The sequence below is a fragment of the Drosophila sechellia genome, chromosome X, assembly GCF_004382195.2.
Source record: "Drosophila sechellia strain sech25 chromosome X, ASM438219v1, whole genome shotgun sequence".
NCBI classification, from domain to species: Eukaryota; Metazoa; Arthropoda; class Insecta; order Diptera; family Drosophilidae; genus Drosophila; species Drosophila sechellia.
Genome location: NC_045954.1, coordinates 9,205,843 through 9,223,724, shown reverse-complemented (window position 1 = coordinate 9,223,724; position 17,882 = coordinate 9,205,843). Strand labels below are relative to the sequence as shown.

The 17,882-nt window shown below is 41.9% G+C and overlaps 1 protein-coding gene across 2 annotated transcripts in view; it reads left to right on the top strand.

Moving 5' to 3' along the window:
- Positions 1–17,882, top strand: part of LOC6617457 (low-density lipoprotein receptor-related protein 2) — a 135,791-nt gene that overhangs the window by 65,638 nt on the left and 52,271 nt on the right. The gene's annotated exons all lie outside the window — the stretch shown is intronic.

Below are 17,882 nucleotides of genomic sequence, written 5' to 3'. Positions count from 1 at the left end.
AAATGCAAATGTAAGGGAAAATTAAAAATAAAAAAGATAGGGAGAAACTGTGGGCAGTGAAATTTGAAAATCAAATCGGGAAAGCTGTTGCTGCTGATGACGATGGCGGTTCTGATTGCTGGCGGCATTTAACTGCAACAATTACGCCAGCAACATGCAACATTAGCGCTGCCCGGCGGCAATTACACTGCCTTACCATCCTCAGCATGCTCAGCATCCTGAACATCCTTAGCATCGTGAGCATCCTTCTGGCAGCCCCGAAAATAATTCGTGCTCAGCCCGCAACCCACATCCTCTAGCCTTTTTATGATTATTTGCATTATTATGTGCCCCGCACAGCCTCCACGGAAAATTGCCACGCCAACCACATGGGCGCACCGCCAGCACCACTTGCCCTTCGCCCTTCGTCCTTCCTCCCCCCAAACCCTGTGCACCTATCCAGCCAGAACCACCCACTGGAGCCACCCAAAGCCACCCAATCCAACGCCCCAATTGGCAACGCTTGGCTAATTTTCATGTAAGGCAGCCGCCTTGTTGATGTTGTTATTGCCGCTGCCTTGCAAGGACATCGCACAGTGGTGCCGCTTATTGCGATTATTAAATATTTTTAAGATATTAATTATAATAAAAGTATGTTTCAATATTGTTCCAATGCCAACATAACTTAACTTCATCTACTATTATTAATTGCTTATACACTATTTGCACCACTGTTTCTTGCCCCTCTTTCCTGCCTTTGCCCCACTATGTGTATCTTCTCCTACTTCTTGTTGTTCTTTCTTTGGCTTCCGTTCCTCGTTGTTGCGTGTTGCTGCTGCTGCTGCTACAGTTGCTGTTGTCCTGGCTCATGTGCAATGCCTTTGTAATCACGCTAATAACTTGACTTTCGAAAGTAATTAGCCACATAGCGCAGTGAGTAAAAGAGACGGGTGGCGAGGCCAGAAGGAGACGGAGAATTGCCTGTCATGTTGCTGTTGCTGCTGCTTCTGCTGCTGCTGTTGGTGTTGCTGCTGCCTGCCTGCCTTCATGTTCTTGTCCCGCCCGATTCACATTTGCTATTTTTGGTAATTTGACTAGCAAAACCAAACAATCAGGCCCAGCTCCGCTTCGGTTTTGGCTTTTGGGCCTGGGTCCTTGGTCCTGAGCCTGAGCCTTGGCCCATTTGCCAGCTTCCGCCCACGGAACAGCACCAACATAGCAACTCACCGCAGACCGCCAAGCCAAGTGGGACGAGGGCAACAGCAACAATTATTCCAAAATGGCCAACTCTTGCCAGGAACATGACAAGTAACAAATGCATAAAGTACACACACAAGCAAGCAAATCCACACACACATACACACACACTCAAATTTCCAGAAGGCTGTTAAGATTTTTGTGAGTTGCCTACTTGTGTGGTCACCGAAAATATGTCTGCCTTTCGCAAATAGCAACGCTGTTGTGTGTTGTGTGTGTTCGTTTATTCGACAATTTGGAAGATTTTTGCAGATATTTTGCACCTGACATGATGCACAAATAGCTAGATAAATTGAGGAAATTTCATGGCAGTCAAGCTAAATCGAAGAAACAGAACAAGATACGAGTTCGCACTGCTTAGGCAGCGATGACAGCAGCAGCATTTGATAAAAATGCAATTCAAGTGACGAGTGAGGAAAGCAAAATTAAATTGCAGCGATAATAACATAATAACAAGCAGCAGCTGATATTGTTAACAATATTGGTAACAATATTACTAGATATATTAACAATCAAATGCAAGGACACATCGATGCGCTTTGATTAATTGAATCGCTGGAATTGGAAGTAAAAGTCCTAATTAAATCTATTAATCTCCCACTCGAAGTTGGTTGACAAATTCCTGTGTTACTTTTGTCGTCACTCTATCATCGGGATCGCACTTGACTGACAGATAATTAATTTTTCATCTGCTTGCACCTCTTCCCCACCCCATTACCCCTACCCCTACCCACCGAGCATTATTTTTCCGCATTTTCCTTTGAGCTTAGGTCGGCTTACAGACATTTTCCGACTCCCTTGCTCGCTGCCTTGTCGGCTTTTCCTTCTGGCCAAGAAAGATGATTTGCCAGATTTGCCGAGATTGATTGCTCTGTGCCTACTAATTAAATTTCCGTTTCTCACATTTATATATGTAAAAGGTATTGATTTTATGTGCTTATATGTATATGCTGTACTCAATTGTGGCACAACACAAAAGAGGCCTGTGTGTGTTAAAATATAAGCAAACTTTTTGAAGTCAATTTTTCTACTAATGGCCCGCTTGGGCTGTCTTTATCGCCCATTTCTCTCGGGGATTTGCACTTGAGGGCACTTGAACTGCTTTCGCTGGGCTGTTTAAGACCTGGCGGATTTGGGCTCTTATCACGCGGCCCCAAAAGATGGACAGCGGACATTTGGGGCGGCATTATAATGAAGCATTAATAGTGGGTGGGTGGTGGCAGTGTTGCAGCAACATCGTCGTTATCAACGTCATTATCGGCGTTATCAGCATCATCATTATCGGCCTAATCGCCAGGATTCGTCGGCAGGAGGACGGAAAGAGCACATTATATGTATGCCACATTATATGTATATGACACACACGGGGCCGAACCGAGATCGAGCTATGCAGTGTGGCGGCCACACCTGTGCCATTTTCCATTTCCATTTACCAGGCTTTCCCAGCCATCGCAGCTTTCCCGGCTTTCCCTCTCTGTCGCTCACCTTTGACCTGTTACCGGGAAATGGCCGCTTCACTTTATTACTGAACACTGAACACTGACTTCTGTCTCGTCTAGACCGCAAAACTTAATTGCGCTTTAAATTTGTCTGTCTGTCGAGGGATATACAATATATGTACACTGCATACCTGTATAAAATACCGGGCATATATCCGAGAATATATTTATGTCCTATCCCCTGGTTTGTTTGTTTGTTTGTGTGTGTTTGCTGGCGTTTGGTTAAAGCACTTTAAAATAAACGAGCAAAAAGCACATTCAACAACAGGCGCTATGAAATCTATGCCGCAAGCTAAAGTGGCATAAAAAATATATAAACTAGATCGAAGGGGAAATATGTAATACCCTGGAAAATGTATATTGTATACTCTATAACTCTATATTTTAAATGCCAAGATTCCTAGCCGATAAGCTTGCTATCGATGTGTGGAGCATGCAAAAATAATGCACTCATTAAATATAAGCCATTCGAACTGGCAATTGGAATCTTCAACTTGGAATCCTGTGCAAACCTTGGCCAGGAATCTACAATCCTGGGAAAATTACGTAGGATCCGGGATCCATTTGTAGGCCGAGCAACCACAGCAAAATTCGCCTGGCCGTTGGGAATTCGATGTTGCCTCTGTTGACTGTCAACTCATACGTACATATGTATGTGGTGTGGCATGCGTGTATGTTTGTGTGTCGCTGCAAGTGTGTTAGTATGCTGCTGCTGTCGCAGGTTGCTGTTGCTGCTGCTGCTGCTGTTGCTGCCACTGACGATGATACTCGCATTTAAATTAACATTATTTGCATGCGGCGCTTACAGCATAAATTTCAGAGCTCTCTCCATCCCGCTCGCACAGCCCATGTGAGTGTGTGTGTATGAGTGTGCGTAAGTGTGCGAAGTGTGTGTATGTGTGCTTGTGCATTGTTTGCGTTGCATATCATTCACACACCGCCACTCAATGGCAAAGTAAATTGCTTAAATATGGCACCCGGCGACAAGAACAAAAGCGAAATAAGAAAAACGCACACCCGAATTCGGCTGCTTCGTAGTGAAGTTTGGCAACCCTGGCAGGCAGAACGAACACTGTTTATTAGCTACTCTGTAGGGTTAAGCCCTCTGGGCTGCCTCCCATTTTAATCCCCAGATAAGGCAGACATAAAGGTAAATTTAAGGCGCTGCAGCGTTGCCAAAATTCATTTTGCCATAAGATATAATAACAGCGTTCAATAAGCTGAACTCAATTTGCCGTAGGCTAGAAAGAGTGCCTGGGAGTAATTCATTTCTGAATGGCAACTAGGATAATTGACTAATAAATTTCTTGATTCAAATAAATCTGCTGTATCTTGAACTTTACCCTGAACCAATCTAGAAACGACGGATATGTAGGAACATCTCACTTTAGTGCAAACTCCATATCGAATTCCATCAGGGCTTAACAAAAGCGCCTGTTGGATCAGGCTACATTGAACACAGTAATTTTTCGCATTTCTCGCATTTTCCGCATTTTTTCTTTGTGTTGCAGCAAACATTTTTCATTTCTCTGCAAACGATTAATTTTTACAAATATTATTCAGCAGTGAATGCACTCCATTAATGGAATCCAATTATGGAAAGGGATTCTGTGACAAAAAACTGTTCAAGAGGTGGTTGGGCAATATAATTATAATAACTTAATCAGGTGGCGCTAGGGCAATAAACATTAAAAACATGCAAAAGCCCGCAGGAGTGGTGAAACACCAGGTGTGGGCAAAAGACAGTTTACTGCATCATAATTTAGCCTGGCAACCCTTTTTTCTACCATCACCCCCAGGCCCGCTTTTGCACCAATGCAGTTTTATTGCCCACACTTTTTGCAGCTCGTTGGCGGAAAATATCATTATTAAATGCACTTGCTTCGGCTATAAATATAATTCTTATCGCATTACGTGGCCCAATATCCGCAGTGTTTTATCTCACCACCCTTGGCAACCTTGGCAGCAACAACATACCACCCCCTGCTTATTTATGGCAATAATAAAGTTGTTGGCAACATTTTATGTGTTTTGCTTGCAAAAAGGAGTCAACAGATTTGCTTGTAATTAAAAATTTGTGTTTGGTACATGACCACGGCGACTCTGGTTTATGAGTGGTTTAAAAAGCACACACAAACAGTTGTGACAATTATTTAATGGTATTTCCCCTAGCACACAAATGTTTTTTAGGGAAACAGGGGTGGGGGACATTAGATGCAAATATATACAACCTATTTTTATGTACCTCGGCATGGTATATATTTTTCTGCAAAAATATATTAATATTATTATATCTAAGAACATTCTTAATTCAATTTCAAAGTGAAAACTGTTCACAACGTTCATTTACTTTGGGGCCATGTAAGTGCCTTAGTGGTGTGTGTCTGTGATCCTTTGAATTTGACTGACAACGACTTTCTGCTTTAGAAAAGTCTCTTTGGCGGGAAAGTGGCCAACGGGATAAGCCAGAACCATTGGAGAATGGAGCTGGCTTAAGCTTGTAAGCCAAAAATAAACTGATTTGGTCACAGACGCACACACAGGCTTTGACTCTGGCAGACATTCTCAGAATTGCCCTATGAGATGCATCGGAGGATATTTTCATATTGAAAAATATGCAAACGTTGCAAAAGCACATTTCCCTTTGAAGGCAGCATCTAAGGGTTAAGGATTAGCTAGTCAGGGGCTAAGGGGTTAAGGGGCTAGGGGGCAACACTTTAACGCATCAGCGCCCATTGAGGAGGGTAGGTCATGGCTTTCACCTTTCCACCTGCAACATTCCCGTTCGTCTCCCCACAAACGAGAAGTATCTGTCGGTTAGCTCAAGCGAAGATATTTAATTGGCATGGGAGAAGTACACCAATCCACTCGAGAGTCTTTAAGTGCATTTAATGTACGATAAACAGATAAATAAGCATGCTTAAAACAGATTAAAAGCTTAAATAAACATTTAATGAGGAGTATGCTAAGTATGGGTAATTACCAATGCTTTGCGCCATGGCGAACCATTTTGATTCAGTGGAAAATAAAATTATTCGCACAATGGTTTGAGTTATTTACGAAATAATAAGTCCATCAATAATAACAATTTATGCTGCGCTAATTTATGCTGTCGTAAAATAATTATGAAGTATTGATATAAATTGAATGTTTTAAATGCTCCAATGTAGATTTTCTTTTATGCCACTTATCTATAGTATTTTAGCTTAAGGTTGTTAGAATGGTATTTTATTTAGTTTTGACGTACTCGGTAAATATCAAAGCTTGTAGCTTTCTTATTTCCATTTATTTGTGATTATTTCTTTTGTATTTTTTGTTATTTTCTTGGCAATTGCGGCGGCCCAACATGTTCGCAATGTTCGCACGCCTGCGGCGGGTCAGCAAACGGCAAAAAGGGGTAGGGCTGTGGAAAATGGAGGGAAATCCTTTCGTCTCCGCCGCCCCCATCGAATTGCATCTTGGCAAATGCTCACAAAGGCACGCAGATTGGCTGGGAGTAGTAGACCCCATACATACATATGTACATATAGATATAGACCCCCGCTTGACTTGGCTAACATGTTTTTGGCTCACCACTTGGCCGCATGTTGCCCCCTGTCACGCCCCCTTCAACCGCCTTTTCACCACCCAGCCATTCCCTTGTCGGTCTGCTGCCAATTCTGGAATATTCTTGGCAGCGATTTTGGCCACAATTACAACATCTTAATAGGAACAAGGCTGGCAAAAAAAAAAAAAAAAAACGAGTTGAAGGGGAGTTGGCTGGGAAAGCTGTCTGGCCTCTCAATTCTGGCAGTGTAGGCGGTGGGTTGAAGGTCTTTTGCCCTCGCGTTTGATTAGCTGCGAATGATTCGGTGGATTTGGGCTTGTTTTCTGAAGGTTGCATTGGTTCTTCTCCTTAAGATTGAGTAAATCTAATATAAACATGACATATGTATTAACAAATTTTGTTGATTCCATATCCATTAATAAATTGATTTTCTTTCCGTTTCTTTGCAGGTAAATACACTCTCACATTTTTGCAAGAAACCAAAGTTCTGAGTAAGAATAAATATTATCTAAGTTATTTAATTTTTAAGCTTTTACAATAACTATTTTATAGAACTATGATGTAGGGAACTTGTAGGACTTTATTCTGCTTCAATTTGTAACATTCCATATTGGCGCCCAACCATTTTTCTTCATTTTTTGTATTTCTCAACTGCATACGTTTTTTGGCAGCATCATTAAAGGAACGCCAAATATTTACGCTATCTGGCCAATATATGAACGGATATGCGATTGATGCTCCAAGGGAAGTTCGAGTGGCTCAAAGAGAAGGGGTTGCGGATACCGTTGTTAAATGCCTTTGGCTTATTTGGCAAACTTTTTTCTACCCGTTTGAATTTGGCTGCGAATAAAAAGAACAGGGGAAATGTATAAATAAAAAAGATGGGGAAAACACCTTCAAGGTCTGTTGCCAGATGAACGGGGAACAAGCGAGTGCGAATTGAGTTTTGAAGAACTTTTGAAAAAGCGCTTTAGCGTGAAAACGGTCGTTCAGGTATAAGGCAAAAGCAGAATTTTCCCTCTACCAATTTTAAGTGCTCGAGGAGCAGCGAAAGTTTTTCCCGCGCGCAAAGTGTAATTTCCTTGTAGTCAACTTGAAATGCTCTCAAAATGCATTTGCATGCCGCCCCCTGCGCGGTTGCCATGGCGTATGCGTAATATTAGTTTTGGTGTGCGAAAAGATCTCATGGCAAGTGCCAGGAAAATAAAAAGGAAAATCAAATAGAAAACTTGTTTCGGAGAAAAAAAAGAACCACAAGCAGCAGGGGCAAGCGGGTAAACAAGCCAAAACAAAAGCCCAGCTGGTATAAAAAGGCTGGCGAAAAATGTAATTAAAACTTATGATTCGTGAAATGAAGTAGATACATTTAATTTTATGGAAAGGAGCTTCAACTTAATTGGAAGGTGTGGAAAGGACACACAGTATATAGCGGTGTTAAAATGTTTACCTCAAATTTATACTCACTACAAACCCAAATTTCTAATAGCTTTTTGATCGCTCGATCCACATGCCTTTACATCTCAATTCACTTTCTTTGCGCTTTCGCAGTTTCGCCCTTTTCCCATGTTAACCCTTTCGGACAGCTGTGGCCAATTCCCTGTTATTCAGCAGTTCGAGTTGATAAATTTGTCTGATTTGTGGCCGCCTTTCTGCCCTTTTTGTTTTCTTTTCTATTACCAACTCCCTGGGCTGCCAACTCATGCTCGCCCTCCTCATTTCCCCCAGCAAACACTTAACTCATTCGCAATATGCTGCCAAAATCTCAGTTGGCAAGCCACTAACTCATCTGCTCCCTCCGCGTTTTTCCGCCCATTTTCCTCATCTGGTTTTTTCCCAATTTGATGCTGACGACGTGGAAAAATGTTTGGTAATTATTCCGAATTTGGATAATTACAATGGCGCATGCTAAAATGTTACAAATGATGTAGCCCGAAAATATCTTAAATTTTTGGCCAACGTTTTCATTTCGGTTTCTTTTTTTTGTTTGGGGAATGACAATGACAATGGAGCATTAGAATGTGGAGCGGGTGGGGATCTAAGCTCCATGCAGACGCATAATATTGCGGTATTCTCAGTTAGAGATTAGATGGACCAAGTCTCAGAAAGTTCATCATTAATTTTAAGCGTAAAATGGGTAAAAAATATCACACAGCTAATAGAACAACGGTTTTCTGCAGCTGATCAACAATCCTACCGACCCCCATAAATTTTAGAGGGATTTAGGGAAAACAATTTTTGTATCAATTTTCTCATTTTTAACATCTGAACATTGTAACATCATCAAAATTTGGAAAAAAATGGCGAAAAAATAGATTTTCCATTTTTTAACACAATTAGATCGGAAATTGAATTACGAGTTCAACGATGTATGACACTCTATATTCAGGCGAATATTTTTTAAGTTGTGCAAACAAAACTGATTATTTGAATACGGAAATTCGGAAACTCGGCTTTTGCCAAAAAATTGATATTTACAAACGGAATTTTCGTAATAACTTCACTGAAAATTGTCATATAGATGAAAGAATACCTGTTTTGAGCAGCTAATTACCAGTGCCAACTATCCATATCACTTTTTAAAGAATTTAGAAAAATTTATTTTTGGATCCATTTTTTGAATTTTTTGTAAGGGGTAACATCATCAAAATTTGCAAAAAATGCCAAAAAAATAGAATTTCAATTTTTGAACACAGTTTGATTGGAAATTTGATAACGAGCTCAACGAGGTATGTCATTTTATATTTGGTCCAATATTTTAGATGTTATGGCCAAAAAACGGCCTTTGGCTTAAATGCGATATTAGCGTTATCCAATTGTTTCAGTGAGGCATCTCAACATAATTGTCTTGACACTCATTTCTCGTTACTTTTACTCCGCCTTAGTTGCAATATCCTTTTAGTCATATCTTCGTCATCATCTCCAGTTGGAGTACCAGTGGATTGCACAACGGACTCACTGAGTCCCATCATCCTGGAGCTGGTCGTTTCTATTCCTATCCTATTCCCAACCCATTCCCATTCCCATCTCGCATTTCAATTGTCCGCCGGGCGATTCACTCGCCTGTGGCCGTGAGTGTGTGTGTGTGTGCGGTTTAAGCCTCATTTCCTTGCACTTCCGTTTCTGGCATATGAGCACTGAGATAGTGGCTTAACCCATGCCAGCCAAGCCCAAACCTTAACCCCGCACATTCAGAATGGCAATGGTAAACTGCTCTTTGGGTTGTTTGGCTCTTTTGGCCTGCTGAAAAATGCAAAACTTTCATTTGCACTCGGTGCTTGTTAGCGAAAGAGACGGAGCTAGAGCACAAGCGGCTAGAAAGAGATGGCGACATTGGGCAGGAGTAGGAATATAGATAGAGAGGGCCTCTGGTCGTAGTCCTGGCCTTTAACTCGGTTAGAGCCTGGTTAGGAGCTTGGCCATCCCGTTTAGCATTGCCCAGCAATTTATTAGAGTTTTGTTTTGTTTTCCTGCCTTTGTACAGCATGTATACGTATGGTAGGTAGGTTAGGTCTGTCTGTCTGTATATATATATATATATATATATATATGTATATATTCTTTGCCCCCATTTGCCTTCCCTTTTCCCTCTTCTAATTCCGTTTTCTTTTTTTTAAACTCTCTCGAATTGCATAAGTAAATAACGCACGTAAATGCATTTCTGCACAACAAAAAACAACAGAAGCAAAGGGAAGATTTTCTGGTAGCGTTTCGTTTTGTTTCGTTTCGGGTGAGTTAGATGGAAATTCACTAAAAACTGTAAATTAAACAACAGCAAAAATTCGGAGAAAAATACTAGGAGAGCGTTGCGAAAATAAGGTGGCACTGCAACAGCTGGGGAAATACACTAAAGTGCGAAGGGCGCCAAGGAAAATATTGAATATTTTGCAAGGGTTTTTTGGGCGCTATGTGCTAAGGGAAAAACAGTTGATTCGCATTCTTAAAGCAACAATATTAAGTGCTATACATTGCAGAATTAATAAAAAAAAGTATATGTGTGGAAAATTCGATGCGTCACAGATTTGTTTCCAGTATTGCATTGTTATTCCAGGAATAATTGTTTTTGTGGTCACACAAGCCGAATTCCCCCCAAAAACCGACAACCCTGGCAACCATCTTCCAGGTGTCCTTCTGCCCAAATCCACCGCTCCAAACTTCCTTGCAAACTCTAAGCCTCTACGGGGTGCAGAACTTGCAGAGGTTTGCTCGCATTTTCCCAGCCCGGCCGCAAAACAATTTTACAAAATATATTTAATACACAAGTTTTCTCAGTTCTGTGTCTCTTTTACCTTTTTCTCTACTGCTTTTGCTGAAGGGTTTTCTGTTTTCAGAACTAAACATGCAAAATGAAGGACGACACATATAAAAGTTCTTCTCGTTTTGTCGACTTTTTTCCTTGGACTTTAAAGTTTTGCATGTGCCATAAAACACCTGCTCCCCCACCTGCTGGTATTTCGGTTTCTTTCGTTTTCACCTGGTGTTTTCTTACCTGCCTGTCTGCCTGCCTGCCTTCCTTCCTTCCTTTCTTCATTTTCCCCCCAATTTTTTTTGTGTGACATTTACGTTTACATGCTGGCAAAACAATGTGGCGGAAAAGCGGGGAAAGTGCATTTCACATGCAAAACTTTGCCATTTTTTGGCCGCCTCCTTCGTTTTTCCTTTTTTTTTGGCTTAGTTTTTTGTCGGAGGCGTTTGGCATACTTTTAGGCGGAAACTAGACTTAATTGATTTGCAAAGTGGAACGCAAAGCGAGCGGCGATCAAATAGGAAAATGTAACAAACAGGATAGAACGATAGGAAAATCGCATTGAAAGCGGCAGCATCCATGGGAAATTTGTGTCGCAATTTGAATTTCACTCTTGTTTTTAATTTTTTTTTCCTATCATGTTTTTTTTTTTGCCGGGCCCGTCTTTTTGCGTTGTTTTGTGTCTCTGGCGAGCAGACAATGCAGGTATGCAAACTATGGCTGGCAAAATGTTGGCAAAACGGTTCGGTTCAGTGGTTCAGCTCACCCAGTTCTCCACCGCTTTTGGCCAAATAATCAATATTTCTTCGCATGTGACTCAAATTAACAAGGGACTTCTTTTTCCCATTTTCCCAGACGCTTCAATTTAAAGTGGCTCGGTTCAGTGGTTCGTTTTCAGTGGGTGTCTTTGTTTTTGGGTTTTTGTGAGTAATTATTTGATTTTTTTAACTCACAAGGGAAATGCATATATGCATAAAGTGTAGAGATATCAACAGTTCCTTTAAATTACCTCAAATTCAAGCCTAACTGCTGTGTGTTTTCCGAGATTAAAAGCCCTCCCGAAGCGAACTAATTTTCCCCCATTTTTCTTAGTGGCTGATAGGAAGCACAATCAAATGACCATTGCATGGCCCACAATTCTCGATCATCACTCAGTACTTGCGGTTCAGTGGCTCAGTGTTCCGGCTCAGTACCAGTTCGATTCGGCCGCCTCGGCCCCTGAATCTGAATCAGAATCCGAATCCGTATCCAAATCCATCAATCGAAGGAATCCCCCATTTTGCCACACAACAAGAGCAGAAAAAGCAAGGCAAAAAGCAAAAAAAAAAGGGAATCGCCACAGAAACTGAACCAGGGATGTCTGCACAACCGCCCGTCTTGTTTTCCCACCCCCTGCATAATTTTGTGGCATGCAAAATGCAACAGCAACAGCAACAATTCTAATGCCGCTCGGTTCGTCGGTGGAAAAGCGCAAGGTGGGACGAGGTGCTGGGAAAATCGAGCGGGACTGGGAAAGCAATCTGCAAATGCTTTGTTGCCAAAGCATTATTAAACTGGCATTTTCATTTCTGCCCCACACACACACAGATAAGCAAGCATATTTTGGTCCTGCAGGAAGTTGGGCAAGGGGAAAGGGAAATAGGGGTAACACCCTCCGTTTTCCTATATTCTCCCCCGCGCTACTCCTCGTCTCTGGGGGGAAATCCTGCTTTCCACATTTGAATTTGGAGTACTCGGCGTCGGGCTGCTCCCAGTCAGTCAGATTCACTTTTTACAGGCTTACACACATCAAATTGCATTTGCCGCCCTTTCTGCAAAAACCTGTCAAATATCTTTACCTCAACCGAAAATAGCAACCGAATTTACAAGTTGTAGCGCCACAAATTCTTCGAGTTTCCTTTGTATATAATATAAACATTTTTTAGAAACTGTAGCTTTTATTCGTAACACTAAAAAAAAAATAATAATAATAATAATAAGAGCTTAAATTAGGAAGCTTTGAAGTATTTTATACATTACAAAATGTTTAATAATATTATTCCAATTTATTCAGTAAGGTTAGGGTATCAAGAAACAGTCAAACCACACAAATAACTAACAACAAAAAAAGAGGGTTAAAATCGAAAAATGTTTCAGCGGCGACAACAAAAAGGGCGCATCCACGTCATTATGGAGTTGAGCACGGCTATATGGAGCTATATAGGTATGCTACAGATGCAGAGATACAGATATGGCGGCGATATAGCGATGGCTCTTCATCATGCCGAGACTGCAGTGGAAAAAAGCAAAAAACGCACCAGAGAAATAATAATAATGCGCTCGAGTGGAAAACGTAGCCCAGCAACAAAGTAGAATTTCCTTTACATTTCTTTGTCGCTGTGCTGCAGATGAGTATGTGGCTATATCGCCCCTATAGCCCCGCCACCTTCTCCTCTGCAGGCACTGCATAGACCGACCCAAAAACTCCAACCCCAACCCCGCCCCCACAGTTTTCCGTGTGATGAGCGCTATTGATAATGTTATATACCCACCCAGCGCATCCTTGGCTGCTCTTTTATTGTTGCCTGCAGCATTCCAGCTTCGTTGTTCGTTGTTCGCTTTTCGTTGTCCTTATTGTTGCCATTTTTTGTTGTCATCCTGCTGCGTCCCCTGCTGCACTGCGACAACATCACAGCAACAACAGCAGCAGCAACATCATATGCAAAATATGGTTTTGTCTTTCGCCCTAAGAGCATAATCACAACGAGATACTTATATCTGCATCGCAATGTTCTGGGCGAAATATCCAATTTAATTTAATAAAGAAATGCACTTTCACCTTATCAGATTCGCAGTAAACTGAGTATTAAAAAGGTGAAGCAGAGAGCAGAAATATAAGGGATATTTTCACGTTATATAATGCATCTCAGATGCAAGAATAACTTGCAAATGGATGTGTCTTAATAATGATAATATCAAATGATATATGAGATATGCACTTAGTGCACTGAAACCGTTTTCGAAATTGTCTTTCCATTTCTTCTCGAATTTCGTGGCATTCTTGTGGCCAAAGTGATTACTTTTCTGGCTCTTGCAAAAAAAAAAAAAAAAAAACGATAAATTCTGTAATCGTTTTGCGCTTTTCCACCCACGCAAAAGGAGTAAACAAAAAGTTTGCTCATAATCAACGCGTAATATTCAAAACCCCTATTTTTTCGCCCATTTATTTTTTCTTTGCTTAGTCCTGACCAGATTTAGCGTTATCCACGGTTGACTCTTTGGCTGCTTTCTTTCGCATTTTCCGATTTTCCTTGCCTGCTTTTCCCGTCAGCTGAGGTTTTATTTTTTCCCCTATTTTTACAACACTTTTGTTCTACTATTTTTCATTTCTCTTCTCCTCTGGTCCCCATTATTTTGTATTTTGTATTCCCTTGCGCTCGATTTGTGTGCATCCAAAAAGGAGGCGTGGCGGGCGGAAAAGGGGGCGTGTGTGTGTGTTAGCATAATACGCTTTATTAAACAGAGAAAACTGAGAGCAACTGGCTACGTCGTCAACTGGCGGAAATGTCTTGGTCTCCCAGCCAAAGATATATAAATATATAAAATATATATATGTGTGTATATGCTTGCATTGATGATGGACGGGCAGTGGAAAAGCGGAGTGATTTTAATATACATATACTTCACTCTTTTTATTGTGCCATTTTAATTGGCTCACATTCGCGATCTGGTTTCCCATCTTGGTGGATTGAAATGCATCGCCGGAAATGGCTTGGGTGCCATGTTGTATCCTTCAAGATTGACATAAATTTTAATTAAGCCTCAAGGAAACCGTCACCCACAAAACCAACTTCCGCCAGTTGGTCAAACCGAAGTGAAGTGGCTGCCAAGTGGAAAAGTGGAGCGCTGCGACGATGGATGTAGCATTTCCATTGCCCATTGCCCATTCCCTTCCCTTCCACTTCGCGCGCAAAAAAAAAGGGCATTGTGCAAGGAAAGCCGATGAGCAAACAATGAATTGCAATTTAAACCGCCGACGCTGGAGGACAACAACAATTATTATCGATGCGGATTTAATCAGCACGCCAGAGTTGCCAAGCCTTCGAATTAAGATCGACAAAGTTGCCGCGTATTATTATTATTTTTGTCGGGCATTCAATTTTGCAATGCAATTACTACAGATAGAGTAAAAATTGTTGCTGTGTGCAAGGGATTAAAGAAGAAAACACAACTTTTTCATCACGGCTTTCAATTTTCAATTCTACCTACAAATTAAAAAAAAAAAAGGAACCTATCAAAAAAGTTGACAAAATCCGCAGAAAAGCGGAAAACTTATAGAAAAATATCGAACTCGACGAAAGTTGCGGCCACAATGTTGAAAGACAGCCCCACGAATCCCTCCCCTAAATATTCATTTAAAATGTTGCGTAAGTCGGTGGGCGGAATGAAAGGGGTGGGCCGCCGTTTTTTGGGTTCACGTTCGCGAGGTAAAAACGTTTTACGATGAACTCGAATTGATATTTTTTCAGCAAAACGAATTTTGGAATGTGCTTCGCTACCTTCCGCCAGCCCTTAACCCACGACAGCCCCCCGCATCATCAGCCATCTCATTGATAGTATCGCACAGTGGGCTAAGAGCTAATTTGAATAGGAAATGGGAACCTACTGAGCAAATAATGATAGCAATTCGTGTGAAAGTGATTCATATTATAGTAGAGAAAATCAGGGAATACTCATCTTTTTTGTCCCACTGTGCGAATTCACTAGCACGTGATGGCGAAGCCGAGTGCGATGCCTCAAAAAACCTGGAGGGAGCGATGGGCGGGAATGGTAGGAATGGGGGCCGTGGAGAAAGGTAAGAGGCGGCGACGACGTCGATAAGGACGCACCTGCTCCGCCTGCGGCTTTCTCCGCTCTCGATTGAATTTCCAGCGCTTCAGCCTTTCGCCGAAAAGGGGCGTGGCAGCCGTCGAGTCGCGTCGCCATCATTTTGGTAACAGCTGCCAGGCAATTTTTAATTTAAGTCTGTGAATGAAAAAAAAAGTTGAAGGTTGGGGGTTGAAAGAGATAAAGAGCGAAATGCAGGGCAGACTTTAAGGATTTAATGCGCTGCATGTGCAACACGCGTATGCGTGTGCGTAATATAATTTTAAGCACTCGCCGCCCGTTCAACACTTTTCACTAAATGCTTTCCCGCTTCTCTCTCTCTCACTCTCATTGCAGGTAAATATTGGCAGCAAATATTTGAGCTACGTTCTTGTCTCCGGCACAATCGACTGAGGAAACTGTCACGCCCAGATTGAAAACTCCTCCCGCCCGGCGTTCCCCATTTTTTCCTTCCCAGCAGTTTGTAGCCCAACTCGGGCGAACCCCGCATTCAACTGCAATCGCCGGGGCTTATTCACTTGTGAGTAAAAGTTGGCCAGAGCCAAAAGCAAACTTGCCCCACCCGCTGGCAAAGAAATGAGGGATAATGTTAGATGGAGCATATAGCATGCCATGCCACATATACTCGTACCATCTACCATGGGCGGAATGGGCGGAGCGGAAGGGGTCTCTGTTTTCTGTTCAAACAGCAGAGACATTGAAAAGGATTAGAAATATGTCATCCGGCGGGTGTGCGTGATGCGTTTGGTGAGCAGGAAGCGGCTTGTTTTATTTTAAAACAAAGTGACCAAGTCTCTGGGCTGCAATCCATTCCATTGTGAGCATGTTGAAAATTGCTGGTCAAAAGGGTGCACGTAAAAGAAGCATGTAACGTGAATACACGAAGAAAAATCACCATAAAAGTGATTCAGGGATTATATGCAATTTATAGGCAGCAGAATATTAAATCGATGAACAAACTATCATGGGACAAAATCATCATGATTTCGAAATCACATAACATTTTAAGGCAAATACATTTACCAGTGGATTAAACAATGAAGAGAGCACCGTAGTTACTCCTTTTTTATTATCCTATTTTCCGAATGCCCAATATTTGCCATCAAATTTGTTCTTGCACTTTTCAACTTGATGGTTCGAGTGTTTGCCATTTTTTGCCCCTCCCCCAGAACCCTTTTGTCTTCGGGCCAAGAGCGCATCAACTTCTTCGACTTGTCAACATGGGCTTCGATTTAGTACTCCCTTTTCTTTAGCCCGTTCTTGTTTCATTGCCCTTTATCTCGGCCTTGTTGTGCCCATCCGTATTTTTCCCGCTTTGCATGCGGTACAAAAAAGGGAGTGAAATGCGAAAGAACTGGAGGAAGCACCTCCTCAAGTGCTCAGTGAAAGGGATGGGGGGGGGGGGGGGGGGGGGGGGGGGGGGAAGAAGGTTAGTGGGGGCGTGTGTCAATAGCAAAGGTTCCACCTCATCAAACAGTCGGTGGCTCTGCGGCAATAGTGGTCGTGGTATTGGTAGTACTGCTAGTATATCCCAGTAGTTGCACTGAAGGTGGTGGTGACCCATATCCCACGGTGCGCTCATGTCCTGATTGAGAGCATAAAAAGCCCACTGCACAGCCGGGGGGTTAAGCTCTGCCGGTCGCAAGGCCTGAACAGCTGCCATGGGTTAAACGCAGGGCAGGAAGGACAGCGTGTAAGTGTCAAATTCGATTGCCTTTGAAAGCACTGGCAGGCATTTTGGGTATTCTAGTGATAAAAACATAAGCGCATGTATAATTTATAAGATTACTGATAATTAATTAATATTCTTGATAGTCTTGCAAAGATCTCTCTTTATTCTTCACTCATTAACTGCATAAATTAGTTGCAGATCTTAAATCTGTTCTGATTTCCACTACCTTGCAAGACAGACAGATATGAGTTTGCATAATATTTAAAAAATAAATTAACAAATTGAAAGTCACAATACTTTTCGAACGTGTAGACCCAAAAAATGAAAAAACTACGTCTGCAACTCTCGCTCTCTTTCAACATCTTTCACCTGACAGAAAGTTTTCTTTTGCCTTGCCGCGCTTTTCCCGTTTCTCCTCTTCCTGGGCAAATAAAAGTCCTTCAAATGCCACAATGCGGTGCACCTGAGACAGAGATACAAATGGAGAAGGCAGAAAGAGACAAGAAACCACCGTGACACTTGTTACGCGATGGGCTACGTGTTAAACGCATTTCCGCCACTTGAAAGTTTCTCTAGTGCTAACCAAAAAAAAAAAAAGAAAAAAGAAAGAGGTGAAAAAGGAATAGAAAGAAGAATGGAGGAGAAGAGATGGGAAGAGAAGAACGTAGCACGGATTTCGAATAGATGGCAAGCGAATCCTTCGGGCTTTTGGCCCAAAGTGCATGTGGGATTTTAACTTTGATGCAGTTGCCTGGTATGCACTGATTGCCGGCTTTATTGAGTTGTGGTCACCAAAAAAAAAAAAAAAAGAAATGGGTG